Below are 26,273 nucleotides of genomic sequence, written 5' to 3'. Positions count from 1 at the left end.
GTATGAGGCTGAAGAAAATAGACTCCCTACCTGTTCCTTCATTTTGAGGTTTTGGACGAAATGAACCCCAAGGGTCTTTACTTTCTTTTTGATCTCACAAACATGTATCAGAAAGTGTGCATATTCCTTTTACGTCTTACATGTTTTAATTTCTGTACCTACCAGCATCAGCTCTGTTTTGCTGGTGTTGAGTGCATGTCCATTACTGTACATCCATCTTTGGATTAATCCATAGATACTAATAAATGTGCTCTTATCCTCGACAACATTGGCAGTGAGGTGGATGACACATTGTGTGTCATCGGCATAGTTTGTGAACTCAATATTGATATTTTCCAGAAAATCGAAGAAAGGAACAGTAAACACATTATAGAATAATTGGATTTTCCTCTGCTATTGTGCTGCTAACCCTGCACTGACGTTTACTAAGAAATGATTCAGCCCAACAGGCTGCTGATTTAGAAACCCTGCAAGCAGTGGTCGGAGTAGTCGGGAGCGGTGCTCCTCTTCTTCTTTTAATTCAGTTTTACTGTTCCTATACTTTTATTTTAAAAATAAACCATTCTAGAATGGCTTCATTTAAAATAACGTGTAGGAAGAAGATGAAACTTGCACTTTTAGTGCACTGCACTGAACATTCCCTTAAACAGCAGGCACATGTGTTTTGGGGTTTGTATTGTGCGTGGGAGGGTGCGTGGCGATGGGGTTTGTGGGGAGTGGTGCAGGTCGGTAGGGAACATAGTTCCACTATTTCTTTCCATACCCTGCAGCTTCCTCCAACCTGGTGACCAGCAATGCGTGGTCCACCAGGTCAAAGGTGGCAGAGAGATTGAGTAGCATTAGCATTGACATCTGTCCATTATCCATGTAGCGTAGCAGCCTGGACTTGAAATCCAGTAGCGCTGTGTTATGAGTCTCTCTGAACCCCGACTGCCATTTATTCAAGATGCTATTGGATCTGAGATGCGTAAGGCTTTGAGTATACACAACTCGATCCAAATTTTTGAGCAAGAAAGACGAGTTGGATATAGGTCGGTAGTTCAGAGGATTCAAGGGACATAGGCCAGTTTTTATCAGTAGGGGTGTGATCCAAGTGTTTTTATTTATGTTGGGAACACACCCCTCATTGAATGAAACATTTACAAATTTGCAAAGTGTAGTGATTACTATCGGAGACCATGCCTTAATGGCCATAGCGGGACAAATATCTCCTTTACAGTTGGTGGGTTTTAGCTTTTCTATTATTAGTGTTTTAGTTCAGCTTCACTCATGGCTTTAAATGCAAACTGTTCTTCTGGCTTCCATATTGTTTGAGTGGTACTCATGGTTTCAGTTTCTGTAGGAGGGATTACTTTCCTAGTAATTCCAACATTGTCTTTGATGGTATCTAACTTGTAAAGCATGGCATCTTGAATTAGGAAGCATCATTCAGAATTTTAAGTGACTTCTTCTGTATCATCCTGCCTAGGATGTTCCAACTCCTTTAAAATGTAAAATAATTCCCTGGGTTGAGAATCTGCTTTCAAGATTCGGGCATCAAAGCATAATTCTTTTGCTAGGATGACAGCTGTCTTGAATTTCTTTGCAGCAATTTTATAGGTTTTTTTGTCAAACTCTGAGAGGGAGATTTTCCACTTATAGAGTACCTTGGTTTTTTCACTCATATGTGCTTGTAGCTATGCGGTGAGCCACATATTATTCTCCCTCTGGATAACTTTCTTGGTATTCCACGCGGCTAAAACATTGATAGCCTTCTGTAGCATGCATTGGTATACAGCTACAATGTTATCCACAGAGGAGGAGTCGTTCAGATCCTGCTGCAGCAGTGAAAGCCATGGGTGTAACGCTCACCTGATTCCCGCAGAGGCGCCGGTCTTGACTGGGTGAATGCAGTATCTTCAAAGGTGATGTGTAACACACGGTTGGCTCTTTGGGCTGGACCTCTGTGCACTGTATGTCTGACTCGAAGAGTAAGATGTCTGCAGATAGAAAATATGGGATTAATGAACTGGGGTTATTGGGTGCCTCTCTCCTCTTCCCTTTCTCTTCTCCTGTAGAACCCCAAAGGTTAACGCCCTCACCTTAGGTAAGTGAACGCCGAGCTCTCCATCTGCCTCGGGGCAGGGTGCCGTAACCAGTTTCTTCACTGGATAAGGGTGCAGGCCTCTTGACCTCAGAGGACTTCTGTCCATCGTTAACCGCATGAACGGTAAGTTCTGGGCACTTCAAATGTCTTAAAAGTCTTTTGTAATGATATCTCTTGTTTTGCAGGGTTCCGGCGATGGCGGATGGCGGGCTGATGAGAGTTGAGGATCGAACCCGCGTGAGGAATAGAAGCGCCTGGAAGCACGTAAGTAAGCGCTTGTAGCCTGCTTCACGATGCGCACTAACTGTCCCTTTTATCTTGCAGGTACAAGTTCAGAGCTTTAGAGAAGCTGAAGGGTGCTGGAAAACCCACTGGATTCGGCGTGGGAAGGAGTAATGGCACGTGAGTAATAAAGTTTCCCAATGTCTTTAAACGCACCTTCTTTTGTCTTTCAGATGCGGGATGCAGCGCCAAAGGCCTCCGGAGCGTGCGAAGAGCTGGTAAGCTTTTGTCTTTCAGATGCCGGAATGCAGTGCGAAGACCTCCGGAGCATGCGAAGAGTAGGTAAGCCTTTGTCTTTCAGATGCCGGAATGCAGCGCGAGGCGTTGGTGACAGCCGATGGACCAAGTAAGAGATGCGCTGCCACTGAAGACCGTAGTGCTAACCTGTTCTTTCTTTGTCTTTACAGGTGCTGCTGAAGACTGGATTCCAGGATGGTAAGCCTTTGTTCCCTTAGGCCCAGGATCAGAAGCAGAAGACACGATGAGTGTTCTGCTGCAGAGAATGCAGAATAACGCAAAGCAAGATTCATCCATCGGGTGTGGTTTAAATAGCCTCCTGTAGTGCTTAGGTGTCTCCTTCCACAGCCACGCCTAGGTAAGAAAAGAGTTCCTGCTTTCCAGAAGAGTTCCAGTGTTCTGAACCTAGGGAGTGGCTCCTGCCCCACCCAACAGGAAAAGTAGTCCCAAACAGAAGAGGATCAGGGGTTCAACTGGGAGGTAAGTAAGCAGCATGGTCTGCTGCAGGTAAGTCCACCCAAGCATTATGAGCCCGGTGCTTCCAGCGCTGGGACTGGGCATCTTTATGAGCCTGGTGCCACTGGCGCCAAGACAGGGTCCAAAAGGTCCCAATTGGGACTGGCTGGCACTCGGAACCGGGGTTATGGGTCTGCTTCCAAGGGAGTCGGGCAAGTCCTGATCTTTTGGAAGCAGAGATCATGACAGCGGGTTGAGAGCCTCCGGTGTGAGTTTCTTAATATTTCTACATTATACCGTAGTACTAACTCATTTCTTATTCACAACCCACTTCTCACATGCAATCACAAAATGTATTAAAAAGTGGTCGCACCATGGACGTGAGCAAATGTTATGACTGGTTAGGGTAACATTATAGCCCCCCAGCCAATCCAACGTATTACTCCTGTCATGTGTGGGAGTCTGAACACATTGTTCGAAGCCCAGATCTGCTAAGGCCACCTCAAAAGATTTTGCACGGATGTCCTTCACATCATTTATCCAATGATTAAGATCTCCTAAAAGGATGGCCCTCGTATTAAGCTTCAGAACAGCAAGGAGTAAGTTACACAGATGATTATTATAATCAGGCATAGCTATTGGGGGTCTGTAGACGACCATCACATCACTGGTCTTTTCCGGATCTGTTCTAACTTTTAAGAGAAGTATCTCACATCCATCCACATCAACTGTGTTAACTCTCCATATGTCCAGTGATTTTTTAAAGATAAACGCAACTCCTCCTCCCTTGCCTTCCCTTCTCGCCTGTCCTGAAGAATATATTATACCTGCTACAGCATGACTCCATGTCTCGGTCAATGCACATATGTCTATATCATGGAGTGATATATATGTAGCGACATCCAACGCGTGTTTTTGAAGAGAGCTTGTGTTAAGAAATAAACTATTTATGTCGCAAATATTAGTGCTGGTAGGCATAGCTGCATCATTCAGGGGGGTTCTAGACTGAATAAGTCCATTCCATTTTAATACTTCCGGGCTACTGTGTACCATGTGTGTACTCTTTAACACCTCCTCACCATCGTGCCCTTGTGACAAAGTGCGCTTTCATTGAAAAGTGACATTTTGGAGCAGAACATACACGTATCTGCTTTTAAAGGCAGACATTCTACAAACATTTGACAAAGGAATGTCTCTCTTTGAATCTGTTGAAATGCCAGAAAAAGTGAATATTGCAGGCACTGTTAACGACAAAAAAATGAATTCACGTAACACGTTTTTCCTGTAATTGCTTGTAGAGCATCTATTTGACCTAATTGAAGTGAAAATAATCTGCAAGTATTGTTTTTTATTTATTTTTTTAATTTTATCTCTATAGTTACGGAACCCGTGAGCATTAGGGCGCGTAACAAAAATACAAAGGAACAACGAGGAGACTTGACAGGAGCAGGACAGGCTGGAGAACAGGAGAAGAGTCATTCAAATAGGAAAGTTTTAAATTGCTTACATCAGAGCCACAGGGATTCTTCCTGTCGAAGTGACAGCGGGAGGGAGGTTCAAGCTTTAGTGGATAGGAAGGTGAAGGATCTTCCATTGCCTTGGGTGTGATTGGACTTGGGGAACGCTAGCGGTTGTTGGTTACTAGATCGCAGGGTTCTCTGTGGGTGGTAACTCTTAATTTGTTCTCTCAGATACGAGGGGGCTTTGCAGTATACACATTTATGTGCCAACACAAGGGTCTTAAACTAGATTCTCGACCAAATAGGGAGCCAGTGAAGTTTTTTTCTGTGTTCCGAGGAGATATGTTTACCCTGGCTTGTGTTCTTGATGATGCGAACGGCACCATTTTGAATTTTCTGCAACTTGGTGAGATTGTCTTTCAATGTACCGCCTAGAAGTGCATTGCAATAATCTAGCCACAAAAGGATGGTAGGTCTGGCTAGGGTTTCATAGTTCTTTGCGGAGATGAAAGGCTTGATTTGCCTGAGCAGATTGAGGTAATAATGCATAGTTTTTACTAAGTTGTTCACTGGAGCATCAGAGCTCAAGGAACAATCCAAGTAGGTTCTCAAAGTGGGAATACAGCAAGTCTAATTTGGGCCTAACTAGATGTGGGCCAAAGAGTAAAAGCTCTGTCTCGGAGTTGTTCAGGCACATTTGATGGTTTGTGATCCACCTCGCACCAAGAAACACTTGTGTACAGGTTCGTTATAAATGACATATCATATCATTTCATATCCACGGTTTGATTGGGCGTGAGTCCAGTCTCTGTTGGTGCTGCTACAATGGATTTAACTCTCCTTGGTGCAGGATCGTGTGTGCAGCTGCTGTTGCTTTAAAACTTGGACCCATCTAGATAACATGCTGGATGCGCGTAGCACCAGTGCAAGAGTCCAGTCTCTCCCAGTCACTCCTGGGGCACGACAGGGGGAGATACGCTGCATAAGAAAATCTGAAAAAGCTAGTCAACTAGAGATGTTTGCTGTGCCCACCTCTTCAAACTATACTAGAACACACCAGCAACAGCGCCTCCGGAAGAGACCAGCAGCGAACCACCCAGAAGCATGGAGTTGAGTGTCAGCTCAAACTTCATGGAGACTGCAATGGGCCTGGCGCCAAGTCGCTACATGAAGAAGCTAACTACTCGCTACCACCCTGCAACAGTATAATGCATGAAACATCAGGTCAATCTCTCTATTCCCACTCATCAAACTCACTAAACTCTTCGTCACCAAGTGAACAGGGTGAACATCATTGCTCTAGGGAAATGAACAGAGATCAGGTGCAATTGTAAGTGTCAGTAGGCATTCAAATACATAACAACATAATGGCAGCACTTTCTATGTCCCTGGCTCCGTTTTTAAAGTTATACAAAACCGTTAACAATAACATTAAAGATCATGTTACACTGCTCACAATGATGCACTCAGAAATGCTATACTTGTAAGCGTTCACCTCCAAAGTGCAAGCTAGACTTCACCGCTGGGCAGAAGAATCAGCAAAGTGGCAATCGCGTTTAGGTGACTTGCCCAATGTTGATCTTTCGGATAAAGCCATCATGAAGGAAACCCTCCTAGATTCAGCGAATATGGATAAGAAAGCAATTTAAAACAACGCATTTTCCAACAGACTCAATTGTGAACAAGGGGCAGAAACCTTGAATCAAGCCTCGACCGGACATAATTGTGAAATACTGAGAAGTGTGATAAAGGATTCAGCCTCACAAAAATAACAACTCTTCAATCTGAGATGTGTTTTGGCTAACAACACTGAGGTGACTTGTGTGACTGAAACCTCCAAAGTTAAAGAGACACTTGCTGTGGTGCAAGAGACAAATGCAAGCACACAGGCCACACATAAACCAACTTCTATGTCTTCTCTGTCATCAAACAAGGCCAGATTGCTTGATGCAATAGAACCAGCTACAAGAAATACAACCGCTAACATCAGTAGGCAGAATGAGTTGATCAACCTGATTATGACATATTTTTTGATCTTTAAAAAACAGTCTCAGCCTACTACAACAGAGCCACCATGTTGCTGCAAAGTCATAAGCCTCACGGACACAATACATTAACCAACGAATGTTAGAGGTCGTCCAAAGCCAAAATCAAATGGCTCACAGGCATTCCTCAGGAACTTGAAATCTCCACCTTGATGCACTAGTTTCAGCGATATCAACCAACAGAACAGAAACGCGAAGAAGCCAAAGTCTCAAGAGCACACCACTCATGGAAAGTCCACTCAGAATCTGCTATACAACTTGAAATTGAGAATCATTTCATCAGGGACCTTTTGAGGTGACCAATATGGAGGATTTTGATCTTCTGGAAGATCTGTCCCAATACCTTGAAGAAAATGAGGGCACGTGTGTAAGCCTACAAGACTCCCCTTCAGAACAACAGGCGAGATTATGGACCCCGCCACTGCCACATTCTGATAGCAACGATGAGATGCAAACGATTGAGCATAAAAAGGAAAGCAAGAGGACACCTCAAATGGCCAGTTCGCCAACATTTTTAACATTATCACAAAAATGACGGCATTTACAACCTAATCTCGAGTCCACAGGTTTAAAAGCAATCAACATGATTGGCCTCAATCAAAAAGAGCCATGAGACAGGGAACAAGCAAAGTCACAACTTTCATATAGGACCGCGAGAACACAAGAAAATATTCTGACACTAAGAAATGAAGCCAATTTAAATCGAAGAAATGTGATGAATTTACTGCACTGCGTGGCTTCACTTCAAACCATTGCTTCTGATGACATCACGATTGTTGAATATGTAAAGGAATCAAGAAGCGATTGGGTTGCTCTACATGTGAAGTCGCAGTTAATTAAAAAAACTCTTTTAGAGGCTAACCCAATATTACTGCCATTCGGTTTCGGGTTGAGATATCACAAAGCCCTGAACAATGCATGACATCTTAATGAACGAAGTCCAGAACGCCTGCGTGAAACAGCCATACCACTGCACATAGAAGTGAGTTGTGTTAAAAAACTGAACTCTCAGATGTGGCCCTTGAAAGTCACCTTCAGTAACACATTCAAGCAGACCCATCAGGTGGTTGAAGATCGCAGCTCCTCTGCCAAGATGGAGGGGTTAATCAAACCGGTCTTGGTTAACTAAAGCATTGTCAACTTCAAAACACCTTCAGCCAAGAGAAATTGCAAATAAGAAGAGTGGAAGTCTACTTTTGTGGAACACCTGAGTTTTCAAACATTTGTTCAACAACACAACATTGACCTTGAAATGTCACACCATTATTTGCCTACAGGAAACTGGGCTGCCTATTCCACTCTCAAAGGATGGTTAAACAGTATTCATAAACCCTGCGTTAAAGGGACAACAAGGTAGACCATATGCTGGGCTAATAACAATGATAAAACACACACAAGGCCTGGAGATTGTAAAAAGTATTAATTCAAATCCCTTTCAGTGGACTGTTCTCCAACATGAGAAATTTGATGAAAATCTTTCCACGAATACGGTGGTGGAAAACCTGTATTGGAATTTGGCTATGATCTCTTCACACAAGTTCTTACAATGTCTGACTAACATCATAGATGAGTGTTATATAGCCTTAAGCAAGCCTCATTTCCTCATCTGCGGACACCTCAACTTGAAATATCTTGATAGGGATGGCAATCCCTTAAAAGCAACACCAACTGATAGCACTCCAAGCACTCCAAGTGGTTGCAAGCCATGAGTCAAAGAAACTGCAACATGCAGAATGGTCAGAATGTTGGAGATATACCAGGTAAAAAATCCTCAAGAAGGAAAACCAGTGCTTCAACAATAGACTGTCTGGGGCTCGTGAAATGTTCTACATAACATTGAACGACTGGACATTTCTCCTAAGGAAAGCAGTGATCATGACTCTGTGACACTTACCTGGAGGTTCCAAGGCAGACAGCCAGCAATCCAATCACAACAAATCAGGGGAGAAATTGCTTAAAAATCACCGAAAGCGATATTCTCTCAATTATGGAGAAATACTAAGAACTTCTTGAGGTGCAAAAATCGGGTCTGTGCTATATCCCTCTTTTTTCAATCTATGAGGTTGTAAAAGCAGGCTTTAAACACACATATTTCAAAACCTAACATCATTATAGCACAGCCGTCGTTGAACAGAGGAACATTCTTAAATTTGATCTCAAACAACTAAGGGAAAGTCCCAAGGCCACAATGACAGATGCAATCATTAAAAGGAAACAGTGATACAAAAAAGGATTAATTGTATTTAAAATGTTATGTGATCAAGAAGAGGATGAGCTAATGCTCAAAGCAATCTGTGATCCAAACTCAGAAGATACCTGGTCTCATCAATCAGACTACTGTCAACCAACAGGCAAGCTTGAGTAGTGGGGGTCCAGAAAAGCTGTGGGTTGACTATTATTCCAAGGTATTCTCTCAGACAACTAGAACTACCAATAGATCACCAAAAGCATCCTCTTAACACTGGTGTTTCAGCATTGATAGAGACAACATTAGAGATGCAATCATGAAGTTGAAGCATTCGCATGTGGTGGGCCCTGAGGGCTAACAAACTGCATGCTAAAGGCAGCACCAGAAAATTGGTCCGATTCATTTTAGCTTTATTCAATCATATTATTGCGGTTAGTGACCTACCTCCTTCCTGGATTACAGCCATCATTGTCCCTATATTTAAAAAGGAGATAGAGCAAACCTGGTAAATTGGAGGCCCATATATGTGATTGGTAAACTCTTTGGGGCTGATTCATGGAACAAACGTGCGCCGAAAATCTTGGTGCAAACAGGCGCAAGCGGTTCATGGAAGTCCCTGCGCATGTTTTCCTTGCGATGTGCGCCAAATCCGTGCGTGGCGTACACTGGCGCACACGTCATTGCAACAGCTCGAAAGCCGTGCACAACGCACACAGGGAAAGCGCACAACGTCTGCGCACACACCAAAAAGGGGGCTGGACACGGGGCGTAACACGCGGAATGGGGAACAACGTGTGAAAAAGAAGGCGTAACAGGGGAAGTACTGCAGGGAAATACACGGAACGCCCATACGCACGCGAACAACCCGTATTCATGGATTCACACCCATACGCACGCGCACAGGTGTCAACACGTCCGCCACACGAAGGCAGGTGGAAGCGTCCCCGTGCACAGCATAACAGTGCGCGCAAACAACAAACGCGTATATACCGCTACGATGAATGCCCCATTTGTCGCAGCACTGATCGTGGGACACCGCAGGAGGAGGAGAATAGCCAGGGCCCGCATTTTTTTGCCACGGACCAGCCTTCTTGGGATGCCTGATGACCACGTCTATGGCAGGTATAGGTTTCCACCTCATATCATCCTAGACTTCGTCAGGGAGTGGGAAGAGGACCTTACATCACCCACCATGTGCTCCCAAGCATTGAGCCCCTTGGAGAAGGTGCTCAATGTCCTGCATTTTTTGGCTACTGGGTCATTTCAGCGGCCAACTTCCATAGTGGGGGGGTCTCACAGGCCACGCAGTCACGCTGCTTACACCAGGTGTTGGCAATCATCACTGCACGCCCCTCAGTCCGCAGGCACATATACATGCCCAGAACACCCGCAGAAAGGCAGGCCGTGGTCCGGGACTTTTGCGGGGTGGCACACTTCCCCAAAGTGCTCGGTGCCATAGATTGCATCCATGTGTCCCTACGTCCACCTTGGGCAACTGAGCACATCTATCGGAACCGCAAGCACTGGCATTCCATCAACATGCAGGTTGTATGCAATGCTAAAGGAATCATCACCTCGGTCTATGCAAACTACCCTGGCTCCAGCCATGACAGTTTCATATACAGAATGTCCGCCCTGAGCCAGGCCCTGGAAGCTGGGCAGCATGGTGACACATGGCTCCTAGGTGAGTACAAATGCCGGTGCACATGCATGCATGTCACACACAGACAAATACCAAAACCCCAATAATCACAACTATTATCACCTCCCCAGGGGACAGTGTCTACCCTCTGAGCAACCACATGATGACACCAATCCGGAACCCCACCACACCACCCCAGGTAAAATACAACGATGCCCATTTTGCAATCAGGGGCATAGTGGAGCGAACATTCAAGGGCTCAAGTCACGCTTCTGCTCCCTTGACTGCTCTGGTGGGCAGCTACTATATGCACCCCCAGTAGTGTGCAGGATCATTGTGGCAGCATGTGTCCTGCACAATGTTGCAACACGGCGGGAGGTACCGGTGGACATGGTGGTGCCCCCACATCCCCAACCACAGGCACAGGCGCTGCCCATGGGAGGGGACAGGGCACGTGACGAGGCAGCCCGGACCCAGCTTGTGGCCACATTCTTCACCTAAACTCCCACCCCTGCAGAGTCCACACAGGCCTGGCACATACCAGGTGACAATCGATGATGACAAAGAGACAGTCAACTGTCACAACCTTACCACCCTGAGAATGTTCCCACGGAAGTGCTACAATGTGTGCATCCCTAGCTACTTAAACATAATCAATCCTGTGTGACCAAAAAAGGAACACATGCAAGGTGTGTATCACACCCCTCACCCCTCCCCCCAAACAGGCCATAACAATCCCTGGTATGTCACTCAAACCCTCCCAACCCACATCACCCTTGTCTGCCACACCATGACATGGCATGCAATAGCAAAAGCCCAACACATGACCAATAAGATACGAAGTGACATGTGATAAATGCAAAGTGTCCCGAGACAATGATGCCTGAGATGGAATCAGATGAAATGACTGACCAACAGACTCCCACACATACCAAGCCATACACAAATGCTATCCACCAGTCCTACCATGAACACAACACTGAATGCCTGTTCACATGCACATTGGGCAAGCCAAAATCCCTACTCCTGAACCCGTGTGCTGTGTGTGTCTCCTGCAACACACTGCTCAGCACACAGCACTTTGAGCAGCCATTGTGTTGCAGATACACCTTGAGCATCACATGAAAAAGACTAATCACATCCACAACCAAATGACACATGTACAGGATACACAAATGGTAATAGATCATGTGCTGCATGGACACAGCGGGCCTGAGAATGCAATCTGTGTGCACCTGTGGCCATGGAAGGGTGGTTGTACGTGTGGTGGATCATTGAGCAACTGTGTGTGCCATTAGGGACATGCAGTCAATATATGCATGTGAAATCAGGTGACCGTCAGTGTCCTGTACACATCACATGTGAACATTGGCCATGTGAACCCCCCAGCATGTCAAACCACACCAATCCCCTGACACCTGAAAAGTAAACACAACACAGGGACCAGCACAACACATCATGTACATAGTACCCCACAATTAAAATGTCAGAGTGCCCAAAACACTGTAGCCCAAGCCAACTGTCCAACAACAAAAGGCCCTCCCTTACACATCACCTTGACCTTCAGAACATCTGTCTCTGGGGCATGTAGCCTTCTTCCCTCAAGTCTACCTGGCTACAGGATCACCACTGGCTCTCCATGTTCTAGCTTGCGTGTAGATAGGGTCCAGCCCCCTCAGAGGCCACCTTGACTGGTAAAAATACCAAATCGCAGAGAACTCCAAGGAGCCAAACCCTCAAACCAGGGAAAACGCCTGTAGGCACCAAAAACCCCAGGATGAGTCTCCAGTAGATGACTATAAGTAGCAGGAAATGTCAAAGCACATGTACAAGCACATGATAGAACAATGTTCCAACAGGATGGGTACCATTTACCGGACATAACATACAATGATGATGCAACAACTGATGGGTAGTGTCACAGCTCTGGTGTCCAGGTACTGGAGTTGCACGAACCAAACACCCCCTCTGTGGTCTGTGCCCCTGCAAGGTCAAACTTACACAGTCCTCTGAGACCCCGGCGGGGACGGAGGGTCAGGGATATGTAGCATGGACAGGCATTGGTAATCAGGAGAACCGGAAAGAGGGTCAGGAGAGTGGATGTGGATTTGCAAGGGAAAGTAGGCAAAATACAACTATTCACAAAAACACATACTCAATTAGAGAAAACATGTTCATCATGCACATTCTACCGAAACAGTCAAATGCAAGCCAAAGAGAGACTTATCTCTGGGGTGAGTGCTGGCCTCCTGCCTGCGCACTCTCGTCCGGTAACAGGAGCACTTCAATGTTGCAAAGCGAGCATGAGTTACTAATCTGAATGTGTGATTACAACACACACACACAACCCCATCCATGCCCCAAAGTAAGTGACTTCTCCACAAACAAACACCCCTGTCTGCTGCTTTGTACCCATACATTAGCTTGGCCCACCGATGGTTCATACACTGTCAATGCAGTAAGGCAGGCGCATGTGGCCGTGTGGGAAATGGAACACCAATGGGTCAAGAATCACACATGATACAATGGTCCCTGGGTGAGCTGCTAAACGCGTATAGCAAGGTGCAACTTCAGTACAAGTTGTGTTCTGTCAGCCGCATATTTCAATAGGTAGTGCACCTGGCAATTAGCACACGCAAATGACATGCACTGGCCACGAGTCTGTGCCTCGCTGGGTGTCCCTGTGTGTCGTATCAGTATCTGGCTAGGAATGCTACTACCCTAATAACTATGCTTTAATGGAGCAGGGGGTAGTCCAGGAAATGTTTGATGGGCCCTGCGTGTGCCCCTGACAACTTGTAAAGCCACTTGGCATTTGGCCCTCAACGCATGCCAGCTGTACTGTGTGCTTCTCCAACAATGCCTGGCAAAGCTCCCCAGCACTGGTGCCACTTAGCATGCATGTGCAAGTGGCCTGGTGGAAGGTTGGCTGCGTTTCCGGCCTTTGGTCTGCTCACCTTGGCTGGAGATCCTGGAAACACTTCTGCTTCTGTTGGACGACTTCGCACAAGCCCTGTGCCTCCGCACATATCCACATGTCTGCACCACCGAATGTGCCCAGTTCTCTGGATTTGTTGTCCCTGTGTCTGCTGGCAAAGGTAGTCTGGAGGCTCATCTTCCTGCAGAAAGGGCATTAAAGAAATCAATAAGACATGAACGTTCCCTGTGTGTGTGTCTTCATGCTGGTTATCACTGGTCACAGAGCTACATCCAAACTCCTCCCACCATCAAGCACATGTACAGGCAAGAAAATGACATACATCACAATCCACATCAATTAATGCATAAATCAATCACATACTCACCCAAATTCATTACAGACATCAGGTGGATGAAACGCAACCAATCCCCACACAGGTACAACAGCAGCAGACATGCCACAGTTATGAGGCAAGTCCAAAGCCCTTGTGTAATATTTTCTAACACCGAACCATCCTAGCGAGCCATGGATAAGGGAAGCAGGAGTGGCATATGTGAGTCAGGACCCCAAGCTGCAAACACATACACAAGACAAGCTTGAAGGGCCCAGCTGGAACAGACAGTGGATGCTTTCAAAAGCCACAAAGCACCACACTGTCACATGAATGCACAATAGACAAACAATTTTAAACTATATTAACTAATTAAACTAACTCTGAACAACCTACATAACCTAATTAAAATAACTATCAAATAGTTAATATCTAAAAGGAAAAATCAAAAATGGCCACATACGACCCGGGGGGGAGGCACCCAGGAGGGGGGAGGTACAGGGTGCACCTCAACACCCACATGCGATGATGTCTAGACAAAAAAAAAATCCTCTGTGGGCTCAACGCCTGCACACCACGACCTGTGTGGAAGATAATTCATCGTCCAAATCTGCCTCTTCCTGTAAGCCTGACCACGCCGAGGCACAGCTTGCCCCTTGTCGGCAGCAAGTCTGCCGGACAGGTGAGCTTAGTTCTGTGCGGCAATGACACGCAGGTCTGCATGCAGAACCTCAAGTGATACAGGTGCTTCTTCTTGCAAGGTAACACGTGTAGCACAGAGTTCTTCCTGCGTGGTCTGGCTGGACAACCGATTCACCTCCCGGCAAGCATGAAGCTCAGCCGAGGTGGTACGCTCAAGCTGCTCAAACCTCTCCTCTGACCGCACCCTCAGGGATGTCAAGAGGGCATCCAGAGTGGATCTGAGGGACTGAGACTCAGCCCTCAGGGCCTTCATGTGTGCCTCTGCGTGATCATCAATTGCTTGACGCAGAGACAACATTTCAGCCTGGCGTGCTCTGTCATTAGGCCGCCATGCCCAGCCTGAGCGAGCGGGCCGTGAACTGCGCCACCTGCCGCTGGAAAAGCACCTGCCTAGCAGGGGGGAGCACAGATTGGGCCACACTTTCCATGCTCGCAGCAATGTTATCAAGTGCTGCCCCCTGACGTTCTGAATTGGCAGTCATGTCTTGCTCCCATTCAGTATACTTCGGTGGCGCGCGGCCACCGGGTTGCTGGGCTTGACACCTGCGGGACCCAAGGACCGGCCATCCTTGTTGGCTTGGCACCACCCGCGGCTGCACGACTACATGCCCCTGTCTACGTGATGCCCCAGGCACATCAGCGAGTGGTGTGGAGGGTGACCCTGCGTCCCGATCCACCACAGGTGGAGGTTACACCACTGACTGGCCCCTCAGTGCAGGTGTCGCTGACAGAGTAGTGTCCACATCAGAATCACTCACCCCTGATGTCTGGACCTGATGCTCATCCAACTCGACATGGCTGTCAGAGTGGTCATCTGGGCTGGACTCATAGCCAGCCAAAGACAAGATGGTCTGAAGCACACGTGGGTTTTTGTGGACTACCACCCCACAACCCCCACCTGTGCTGGGTTGTGGTTGTGATAACAACCCTGTGCCTGGCATGACAACACCATCCTCTGGCTCCATTGTGTCATCATCTGAAAAGTGGAGAGAAAAAATACATTAGTACACATGTCAGAAGCACATGACACACATACACATAGACATCACACAGACAGCCAACACATGAAGCAGACATGTCACACACAAAAGATAACCTGCCATGCATGCCTGGTCAATTCGACATAGCATCATTGAGTAGGCATGTAGAACGGTGTTAAATGGCTCAGAAGCGGTTTGATGCAGTGCACAACATGTGTACGTTACTCACTATCGACATGAACAAGTACTTCATGATGTGTATCAATAATCTTGAAGCCAGTGGAAGGGCTAATTCAGGCATCACGTGCAATGTGCATGCAATGGGTTGCATGGCTACAAGCAAAGCCCCCCCCCCTCAGTGAAAATGCAGGGATGCCTTGCTTGGTAGCAAAAGGCGGAACAGAGATCTGTGTATTGGCAGACAGTGTTGACTGGCATCTATGGCATCTTCTGAGTCAACTGACAACACAGCAGATGATGATGGGACAGTAAGCAGGACCCATGATGAACCCTCAGTAGTACACCCGAGTGTGCAAAAGCCACTACACCAGTTGGACAGAGTCAGTGAGCCTGAAAATGGGGGAGTACTGTGCCCCACAGAGACTGTGACACCCTAAACATGTGTGTGATGCAGGACAGGGCCCGAGTGGGCATGGGATGGCTGAAGAAATCCCATGAAATGTTGCTCAGACAAGACACGTACTACAATGATCATCCAGGCAAGGACACATAGGGGCATGCATGTAATGCACATAGAGCATGAATGGGCACTCATGTCCCTGCAGAGCATCTTCCATCTGCACAGTCCAAGTGAGACACCCTGCATGAAGGGCAGAGGATGTACCCCACTGCATGTGTCTGGCAGGTTGGCTGGTGGAAGTTAGCATGTACACAGGAGGCTTGAACAGGCCATTGCAGTAGCGCAAAAAGTTGCACAACAGTGCAATGTTATAATTGGGGTGCACAGGGGGTGGAGGGGCAAGGGGGCATGCCCATGTGGAGTACCCGCATGCAGGCAGAGGACACATGCACATCAGTCATGCAATGACATAGTCCCAGTGCTGAGAGGAAAACCACCCCGGGCTACATGCAGAAGAGCCAGAGAGCAGGAACATGGACCGGAGGGGCGTCTGGGTGACTAGCATGTGAGTAGGGTGCAAGTGTGGTGATGAGGACAGTCCCTGTCTGCTCTACATGTCCACCATCCTGCACAGCAAGCACGCATCAGTGAAGCACTGCATGACTAGCACATGTGAACCATGTACTCATAGCATGTAGTGGCAGTCAAGCACAAAACATCACACAGGCAAATCACACATGGGCTAAAACACTCACTGGACTGGGCAGCAAAGTCCTGCATCTCTCCCACTCCCTCAACCATTTCTTCTGGTATGAACTCTGCAATGAGTGCCTCGTACGGAGTGAGGTCATCCTCCTCAGGTGGTGGCCCACCGCCAGTCACCAGAGTCATGCTATAATTAGAAGCATGCTTGGCCTTAGCGCTGCGTTTGAGGTCATTCCAACCTTTCTTGCACTCGGCACCTGTGCGCACCTCATGGCCGAATGCACTCACATTATCCGCAACATGCTTCCAGTGGGCATTCCGATGGGCAGCCGTAGTATGACAATTCGGCCCCACTATCATGTCACAGCTGTGGGCCTTCACGTAGTCCACAAGGCTGTCCAGTTCCTCATTGCAGAAAGGCTCCTTCCTTGACGTGAAGGAGGCCGTGGCTGTGTCTGGGTTCCCAGCCTGTGCTGCAGATGCAACCTTCCTCCTCTTGGATAGTGGCGCGGACCTTGGCTGGCGAATGCCGCCCTGATCACTATGGCCAGTGGGACCGGTGGATTGAACCAATGGAGTGGCTGGTTGAAGGACGACCGAAGGCCTGACTTGCATCAGTGGCTGCTGGGTGCCCTAGAATGGACCCTGCGCAGCAACATCCGCTGTGTCAGGGTCATTGACCGCAACTGTCCTGGTTGGTAGTCTCACAACCCGGGTGTTGTTGGCTGCATCTGCCCCTGCAGTTGCCAACACCCGGCTGTTCGGGGCAGCAGATGACATTGCTGCCCCAGGGACACGTCTCTCGGTCAGGGCAGCTCTGCATGCACCTACGGTGTTCCTCCTGACCTGCTGGAAATCTTCCAGTGACTCTTCAAGTGCCAATGCAGCCTACGCTGGCAGACCCTGAGCCTGGGTGGTGGTGGCAACAGCTGCACCTGCAGCTACCACTCCCCTTGGGCCCGTGGCTGTCGATGAAATTGACTGCCGGGTCACACGGGCGCCAGTGCCAGATGCAGAAGCTGCATCTCCCGGAACCACCGGGGGTGGTGGAATGACTGCACCAACACATGGCACATCATTGTGCTCAAGTGGCACACCCCTGCCTCTTCCCCCTCTGTGGCCACCCTGGACACCCTGGAGTCCCCCCTACTCCCTGGTCACCCCAGCCACATCCCTGACCATGCCCGCCACGATGAGTGCACCCAGCTGAGGCGCCCCTCACATTTGGTGGCCTCCCAACCATGGCACAGATGGAGTAGTGCCGGCACAGATGGAGTAGTGCCAATGGGAGGTGTACACCACAATTGTCCTGGGCAATTGGGGTGAAGAGGGTGGGATGCAAGATGTTAACAGCACCCCTGCACCTGCAAGGCTGTATGTGACCCCGGTGATGTAGTGACAGGTCACGCAATGCTCAGGTACCCCAAAACTGCAGTAAAACCGTGCACGCAACCCTTGCAGCCTACGTGTGAGGAATTAACCTCCCGCAGTACGCAGTGGCACCCAGGAACACGAAAAACACGTATGCATGGGACACGCATGCTACTATGACCTCGAAAACGATGTAGAAAAACACGCGTAGCTAATACCCCCGCCAAAAGAAGAGATACGTCCTTGATAGCTGTGAAGTTGTGATGGTGGCGAAACAACACGAAGTAGCAACACACACGTCGGTCTCCACAAAAGGCACGTACAGCGAATTGCCGGGACCCGCTCACCTTTAACCCGTGCTGAGGGAAACACCCGCACGTGTCACATCACTTATGCGTTTAGGCCCTTTCCTCGGATTACACGCATTCACACGCCAACATGCAGTTTTTTCACGTGCTGTATCACTATGCACCCGTCACGAGGGAAACGCCCGTGCGCGTAACGTCACAGACGGGGTTACGCGCTAAGGGCCTTTCCTCGGATTTCACGCTGACATGCACATTTCTCACATGCCAAATCACTCCGTATCAAGCTGGCCAAGCAAAAACACAGGGAAGACCACGCTCCTGCCCTGAAGGCCATTTTCCTGCCCCCCAGAGCCCCGAGCACGCTCCCACCTGCCATTTGCTTCTGCCTGACTGCCTGCTGCCCACGTGCCCTGCTATTTGCTGCCTGCACATCAGCCAGAGTTGCAGTTGCTGTGACCACCCCTGCTGGAACTGAATACTCCCGACTGGGATACCATCGCTCCACAGCCCAGCCCCAGGACCCAGTTGCCCACCCACACCTGCCTCTGGGGTTGCCATGTCGGGCACAACACCATCTGACACCACTGGCACCCCCCAGCCAGAGAGGCAGAGGGCCACCAGCTTCAGTGCCAGGGATGTTGGAGTCCTGGTGGAGCAAGTCCTGGGGCAGTATGATGCCTTCTTTGGAAGTTTGCGCGCCGACAATGAAGGACGGACCAGGATCTGCATGGACATCGTGACTGCCATCAACGAGGAGGGGGTGGCAGTCCGCGACTTCAAACATGTCCGGAAGTGCTTGGCGGACTTCAGGTCTAGGACCCTCGACAATGCCCAGCGCCTCTTGAAGGCAGCGGATGCCAAGGGGCGTCAGGGCCACCTTTTGGACCACCAAATGAGGGTCCTGGAACACATACGCCCAGCGCTCCACGTCCATGTCCTTGAGAGGCAGACCCATCTGGAGTCGAGCGGTAAGTGTACATGCATACTGATTGGGTGCTGTGCGTGTTGTGGTGTGCCAGTAGTGTGCAGGTTGCACATGTGTCTTTGTAGGGCCATGTATGAATGTGTATGTACAGGGGCGTGAGGCTGCCACATGTGTGTCCTCTCATGAGTAAGACACATGGATTGTGTATGTTTTGGTAAGCATGCAGGCCAAATGCAGGTGTGGAAGCACACATGTTTGAATTACTGTGTATGTACGTTGGCATGGTTGTGGTGTCACACATGGAGGTTCCAGCTGCATGTATCGGTACTGTGTGCATGTGTGTGTATTTGACAACTGTGATGCAACATGGATGCATGTTACACTGACATGTAGAAGGCTGAATGCCAGATGTGACATGAATGGCAATCTCATTACTGCGACAGTTGTTGGAAATGTACACATGCAGTAAGTGTGGTGGCCTGTGTGCATGCCTTGTGCACTCCCCGTGTTTCATGTGACATCAGGCTCACCTTCGGCTGCTCATGCTGTTGTTTGTGTATGGATGGTGCAGCCTGGTGCAATATTGCTGTTGAATTGCTCATGTGTGTGAGTTGAAATGACATGTGTGTTGGGCAGTGTGATGCCATGTCTGAGGTTTGACACTGACACTCATGTACAACTGTCATGTGTGTATCAGTCCATTGTCCAGTGCCCTGATGCCTGTGTTCTATCTCTCCCTGTCTGCAGCGTCAACTGATGAAGAGGGCGGAGAGGGTGCTGTGGAGCAAAGCGGCAGGGATCGCACCACCAGCCGGAGACGCAAGGCCTCGGTCCCCTCCCGGGTTGCCATCTTTTCGGGGAGTGAGGAGTCATGTGCCACGTCCCAGGCCGCAGCTGCCGAGGGTAGGTCCAAGAGGCGGAGGTTGGAGGTGGACTCCTCGGCAGCAGAAGGGGCAGCTGAGACCCCACAGGGTCTGACGGAGGAAGATGGCACGGAGTCATCCAGGTTGGTGGGGGATTTGGTCGAGGAGGAGGCCGTGGAAGGGACACACACGGGGTCTGGAGGTGGGGATTCCACAGGTGCTAGTTGTGCAGTGCAGAGGCAGGGACAGGAGGCAGCACAGGCTGCCGCGGAGGTGCCTGTGTGTAATCCTGTCCCCGATCCGGTGACTGCATCATCCTGCAACAGCAGGGATGCCTACGCCCAGGCCTGTTTTCAGGGAGGGGATCCGCTTACAACAACTGGCTTTCCTCTCCCTGCGGACTTGGCTATCCGGGACCGGGTTGAGCCTGTCCTGAGTGGGATGGCGTTGCGTCAACGGGGCATGCGAGGTGACCTGCAGTGTTTTCGTGAAGACACTGCACGTCATCTCGAATGCCTCACTGACCGCGTTGACCTACTGGGACTGGTCACCAGGGCTGGATTCCTCCGTATGCTGGACCTTGTTCCGACCCCCTCCTCACCTGAACACCCTACGCGCCAGTCGTCCTCCATGCCATCTTCCCACCCATGTATCACCTGGGTACCCTGTGGAGCTGCCTCTGACCCAGCGGCCAGGCTGGTGGAGGACACATCCCTGCCACAGTCGGGAGTCAGATGTCCAGCAGGGGTGGCCACCACAACAACTGCACCCCAGTCAGAGGAGGATGTGCAGGCAGCAAGAGCAGGGGCACAGGCACAGCAGTAGCAGCAACAAGGTGGGAGCCATGATGGCTCAGGGCCATCGACATCGGAGTGGCAGGCATCGGCCAGAGGGCAGGAGGACCCAGGATTACAAGTGTCTTCCGTGTAGCAGCGTTTGGGCCACGCCATAGGTGCGGATCGGCTGCGGGTGGCAGAAGCACGGCTCACAATGGTCAGGGCGGAGAACTCCATGCAGAGGGCATTGAGGCGGGCCGAGTGCCTCGAGGCAATTCACAGGGAGTTGGAGGTCAACATGTCATCGTCCCTGCGAACCCTCGGGCCATGGAAGAGGACCGCCTCCAGGAGATCGAGCAGGAGTTCGATGATGCCCTGGCCCAGGAAATCAGGAAGTGAGCCGTTGGACTAGCCCGCCGCCATTGTATATAGTTTGTAGTTTTAGGTTTCCTTTTATCTTTTTCATTCATCGGGGCTTGGACTATGCCCCGCCTTTTTGTATATAGTTCTTTATTAGGTATTTTTTTTGCTAGGTTTCGTTTCATTTGTTGTGCTCATGGACCCTGGATTACTTCTTTGTACATAGTTGAAAAGTGGATCTATTATTATTTTTCTCACCATGGATCAATGGATTTTACTGTTTCCGTGTACTTTGGATTTGATTTGTTGGCCGGAGACTTTGTTCACATTTTAATTTCGATTAATTTGGATTCAGGCTTCATGTTTTTCTGTTTGTGTTTTGGACATGCTGCATTTCATCTTTTTTTGATAATTTTTTTTCATGTTTTCATGTTTTCATTTGATTACATTATTTTGCTGTCCAATACATTTTGTTTTATTACTTTGATGTGTGGTATTCTCTCATTGGTTTCATGAATGTCATGGTGTAGGTTTTCACAATCACCAGAACCCATTGTGGGTTTGTGACAGACATGTGTTGATGTACATTCTTGCCATTTGGGTTGTATCATGTAATGGCCATTTCAATATGGGGTGGATGGGATACTTGGTTGGGTCTTTGCACAGGGGTAGCGTGCGGTGGGATTTGGGAGGCCATGAGGCACATGATTGTGGATCATGATGACGTGTTGGGGGGACATGAGTCGGGGCCTGAGCCTCACTGCTGGGGGGTGGGGGTGCTGGGGGACATGAGTTGGGGGCCTGAGCCTCACTGCTGGGTGGGTGGGAGTCCAGGGGGACATGAGTCGGGGCCTGCTGGCAGGTGCCCATCACTGCTGGGTGGCTGGAGGTGTTGGGGGACATGAGATGGGGCCTGCTGGCAGGTGCCCGTCAATACTGGGTGGGTGGGGGTCCAGGGGGACATGAGTTGGTGATCACTAATGCAAGGTGACATGTGGGCTGGCTGGGGGGCATGCCCATGGTGGATGAGCTGCGTGTGGAACATGACCAGGGGTGGAGGGTAGTCCCCTGTGGTGTGAGCTGCCTGTAGGGGCCATGGAGGGGTTAGAGGGCAGACCTGGGAGGACCCACACTGCCAATTGATGTGTGGGACTCCCCGCACACCCCACTGGATACACGTACCCCGCTCTGACAGCGAAATCGCGTGTGAAATTCCACCAAACCCCAGTAATACACGTACGGCGCTCGCACAGGCCCAATCGCGTGTGAAACTCCCCGCGAACCCCAGTAATACATGTACCCCGCTCGCACCGGCCCAATCATGTGTGAAACTCCCCGCAAACCCCAGTAATACAGGTACCCCACTCGCACAGGCCCAATCACGTGTGATACTCTCCGCGAACCCCAGTAATACACGTACCCCACTTGCACAGGGCCAATCGCATGTGAAACTCCCCGCAAACCCCAGTAATACACGTACCGCGCTCGCACAGGCCCAATCGCGTGTGAAACTCCCCGAGAACCCCAGTAATACACGTACCCCGCTCGCACAGGGCCAATCACGTGTGAAACTCCCCGCTCAGGGGTGTACATGTATTCGGAGGCATCCGCAGGGAGTTTTACAGGCGTTTTCATGGTTGGCGGGCTGTATGCTGGTCCACTGGCCTATGCTCCATGTACGGGATTTGTGCGCTGTGCATGGCGCACAGGGAGGGGTTGGGGGCATAACTGGCGCTGCTGCAGGGTCGCTGCGCCACTCTGCGGCATGGCTGGTAATGGATGTTGAAATCCATGAATACGCTGTGCGCGGAAATGGATTTTGGTGCACGCGGCTGGTGCAGACTGTCGCACGCGCACACTGTGTGCCAGCCGCGTGCGCCACTTGTCCTCTGAATTCTATTAATTACCCCCTTTGTGTCAAACTGCTGACAAGGTGCACCAACAAGGCAAACATCATTGACCCAAGACAAACAGGGTTCACAAAGGGAGTTGGCACTGAACTCAATTTTTTCTCCTAAACGTATTAAAAATCCAAACCATCAAAACTAAATCAATCTGTATTTGGCATTTATTGACTTATAACAAGCCTGTGACAGTGTCAGCAGATCGAAGTTATAGGCTAAGCTTCGTGCCTGGGGCTGTCCAAGGGACCCGCTACAAGTGGTAGACGCCTTTCACACTAACACTACCGTTCGGATTAGACTTAAAAATCAAGGAGAACTGTCAAGAGAGATCAAGACAGAGAGAGGTGTTAAATAGTGATGTCTGCTAGTGCCAATACTTTCAATCTGTATTTGCAGATCTGCCAATAGCTTTAAAAGCAGCAAAAGCTTTCCCACCAAAGATTAATGGTCAACACATCTCTTCGATTATCTATGCTGACGATCTAGTCCTGCTCGACCACACACAAATTGGGTTACAAAGGCAAAAATGAATATACTGCAACAATGCATGTGTAAAAACGAGCTGGTGGTCAATATCAAGAAATCTAAAATCATAACTTTTGATCATCGGAGTGAAAGAAAAGGAATTACTTTTGTTGAAAGGAGGCTGCAAACAACTTGTTAGGTAGACTTGCTCCATTTTGCTAGCAACCCAGGAGGCAATCGAACATGCCAAACAAAAAAATGTATTATGGCTCCGTTAATCATATTCTATAAATAGAAAGTGGTTCCCACTTTAACATACGGAGGAGAAGCTGGCTTACTTTTTTCATGTTAAATATTGAATGAGCTAGAGGGGAATTTCTGGAAAACAACGTTGAAATTGCAAAGAGGCTTACCAGTAGTCACTATTTGCTATGGCAGATGCTGCAATCCCCTATACAATGTTTAAACTTCAGCTAAATGGAATCTACCCCTGGCTCCTAAGGAAGTGGCATGACAAAAGTGTGTCTCACCTACAATATCTGGATATGTCCCTAGAGACTTTGATTAGCAAACCATGTGAAGTAAAGCGTATTTGTATTTTATTTCTATAGCGCACTGGGCCTGAAGGCATCTGGGCGCATATCATAGGAGGCAAAGTTGCGATTATATGCATGGGAATAAGGGACCTCTACCATCTTACAAAAGCCATGCTGTTAAGGTTCCGGAGTGACACAATATATACAGTAAAGCATAGTATGTGCTAAATAAGGCAGAAGAGTTATGCAGACGTAAACTCGGAACACAAGACTGGACAAACTCAGCAGCAGAGAGTGCAGTACACATCGCTGTTAGATTTGACATCTGAAAGTCGTGCACTAAATACAACAATAAAATATCTGTCCAAGTTCCCCAGTCAATGTCGTTGTGATCAGTTCCTGCGTTTAAGGTTAAATCTATACCACACACGGCACGCCCATAAACACATTGATTGTCTCGATAACCTACGTCACTTCTGTAAATAGCTGGAAAGCATTGAATCAATCAAACATCTGATGACGTCCTGTCCAGCCATGACCTCAGAGAGAACAACCTTTATGAAAGCCTATGTCAGTGATGTAAATACCTTATCATTAGATGAATGGTGGAGCTTATTTTTGTTAGGAGAGAATCCAGCACAAGAATGTGCAGGTGTTGACTTGTTAGATAAGATATTAGATAACAATTACATGGTCATAAATACATTATGAGGGATATTCAATTTGCTATTCCATAGATATTTAAATTGATTGCACACAGAAAGATGAATTGCAAACACAATTTACAAATGTATTCTGATTATTAACTTGCACATTTTGTCCATGTGTAAAAAATGCATAATATACTAAATCACACAAAAAAAAAATATGTTATTGAGTTTTGAGGAATCAAAGTCATGGTTGCCGCTCAGGCTAAGTAACAGTTGCCTTTCATCGGCATGATTGGAAAATCAAATCCAATTTGTCTCATAGTGGCCAGATATAAACATTGAAAAGAGCCGGGGACAAGCTTGAACTGGATAGCCCAGCCCCTTTGATGACTAGCAAATACCCTGGAGATGGATGGGGATGCAGACTTTACTCATACATCAATAACAGAGCCGACTCAGGAAGTTGACAAAAGTAAGACTGTTTTAATATCAACTTTCTAAAACAGGGAGCATAACGAACATCAACGCAATCGCTCGATCCTCTTACTCAATGCATTTAAGAAAAAACTGAACATTTATAAATTTATAAGCAATATTCGTCATCAATGATATTACCCTTCGTGTGTACTAACGTCATCCTATGTGGCAAACTACAAAAACGTATAAGCATGAGTGATTGACTCTGAGTGAACATCTAAGTATATGATCCATACCAGTCTAAAAAAGTGTAACTATATAATTGGTTACTTAAAATCAGGTGGGGCAACTAAGCCCTCCTGTAAAAATGACCACTATGAACATGACTAAATACACATCGTCCCATTGGTTTACACAATGTAGGACCCCTACATACGCAGGTCCTCTACAATTGGTTGGCACTCTATCCTCCAATACTTTTCCACCTATGTTAGCAGCCTGCAAGCTATAATACGTTTAGTGGACACATCCATAATTCTCTTATATATATATATATATATATATATATATATATATATATATATATATGTTGGCGCTTGCCGCAATCTGTTCACTGTAGGCTTAAAGCTAGCTCCATGATTACTTTGCTGCTTGTTTTTCTTTTGCATCTGTACACGTGTAAAATAACTTGATATCGTCATCTGTTTCTGTGGCATAAGCTTCTTCACCTTGAGCCTAAGATGTCACTTATCCTTATTACTTTCTTGATGCCCTATAGAATATCTGCATTCTCTGGTCCCTGCATCTCTTTTATGTACGTCATCTTCAGCTCCATGTAACATATACTGGCAATGGTTAGTGACACTACCATTCATCCCTGCCACTTATTGGCTCTGCTTCTTCATGGATTTTATTGAAATGGCCATCAGATATCTTTGTATACAGATATGGTTTTCTCAATGGGTACCTTGGCTCCCAGATTCTCATTGGTACTGGCCCTTTCACTGGTACTGGACTGGGTCCATATTCTGCTCTTTGTCGATTCAACTGTCCTGTATACATCCCATCTCTGGTTTCCAGCATT

The 26,273-nt window shown here is 48.1% G+C and overlaps 1 long non-coding RNA gene across 1 annotated transcript in view; it reads right to left on the bottom strand.

Annotated features, from left to right (window-relative positions):
- The window catches only part of LOC138504706 (uncharacterized), a 220,757-nt gene that overhangs the window by 41,543 nt on the left and 152,941 nt on the right, over nt 1-26,273 (bottom strand). The window lies entirely within an intron of this gene.

The sequence above is a fragment of the Ambystoma mexicanum genome, chromosome 11 (genome assembly GCF_040938575.1).
Source record: "Ambystoma mexicanum isolate Mex_15411 chromosome 11, UKY_AmexF1_1, whole genome shotgun sequence".
Taxonomy (NCBI): Eukaryota; Metazoa; Chordata; class Amphibia; order Caudata; family Ambystomatidae; genus Ambystoma; species Ambystoma mexicanum.
The sequence above is the reverse complement of the archived record's forward strand: the minus strand, read 5'-3'. Positions and strand labels throughout refer to the sequence as shown.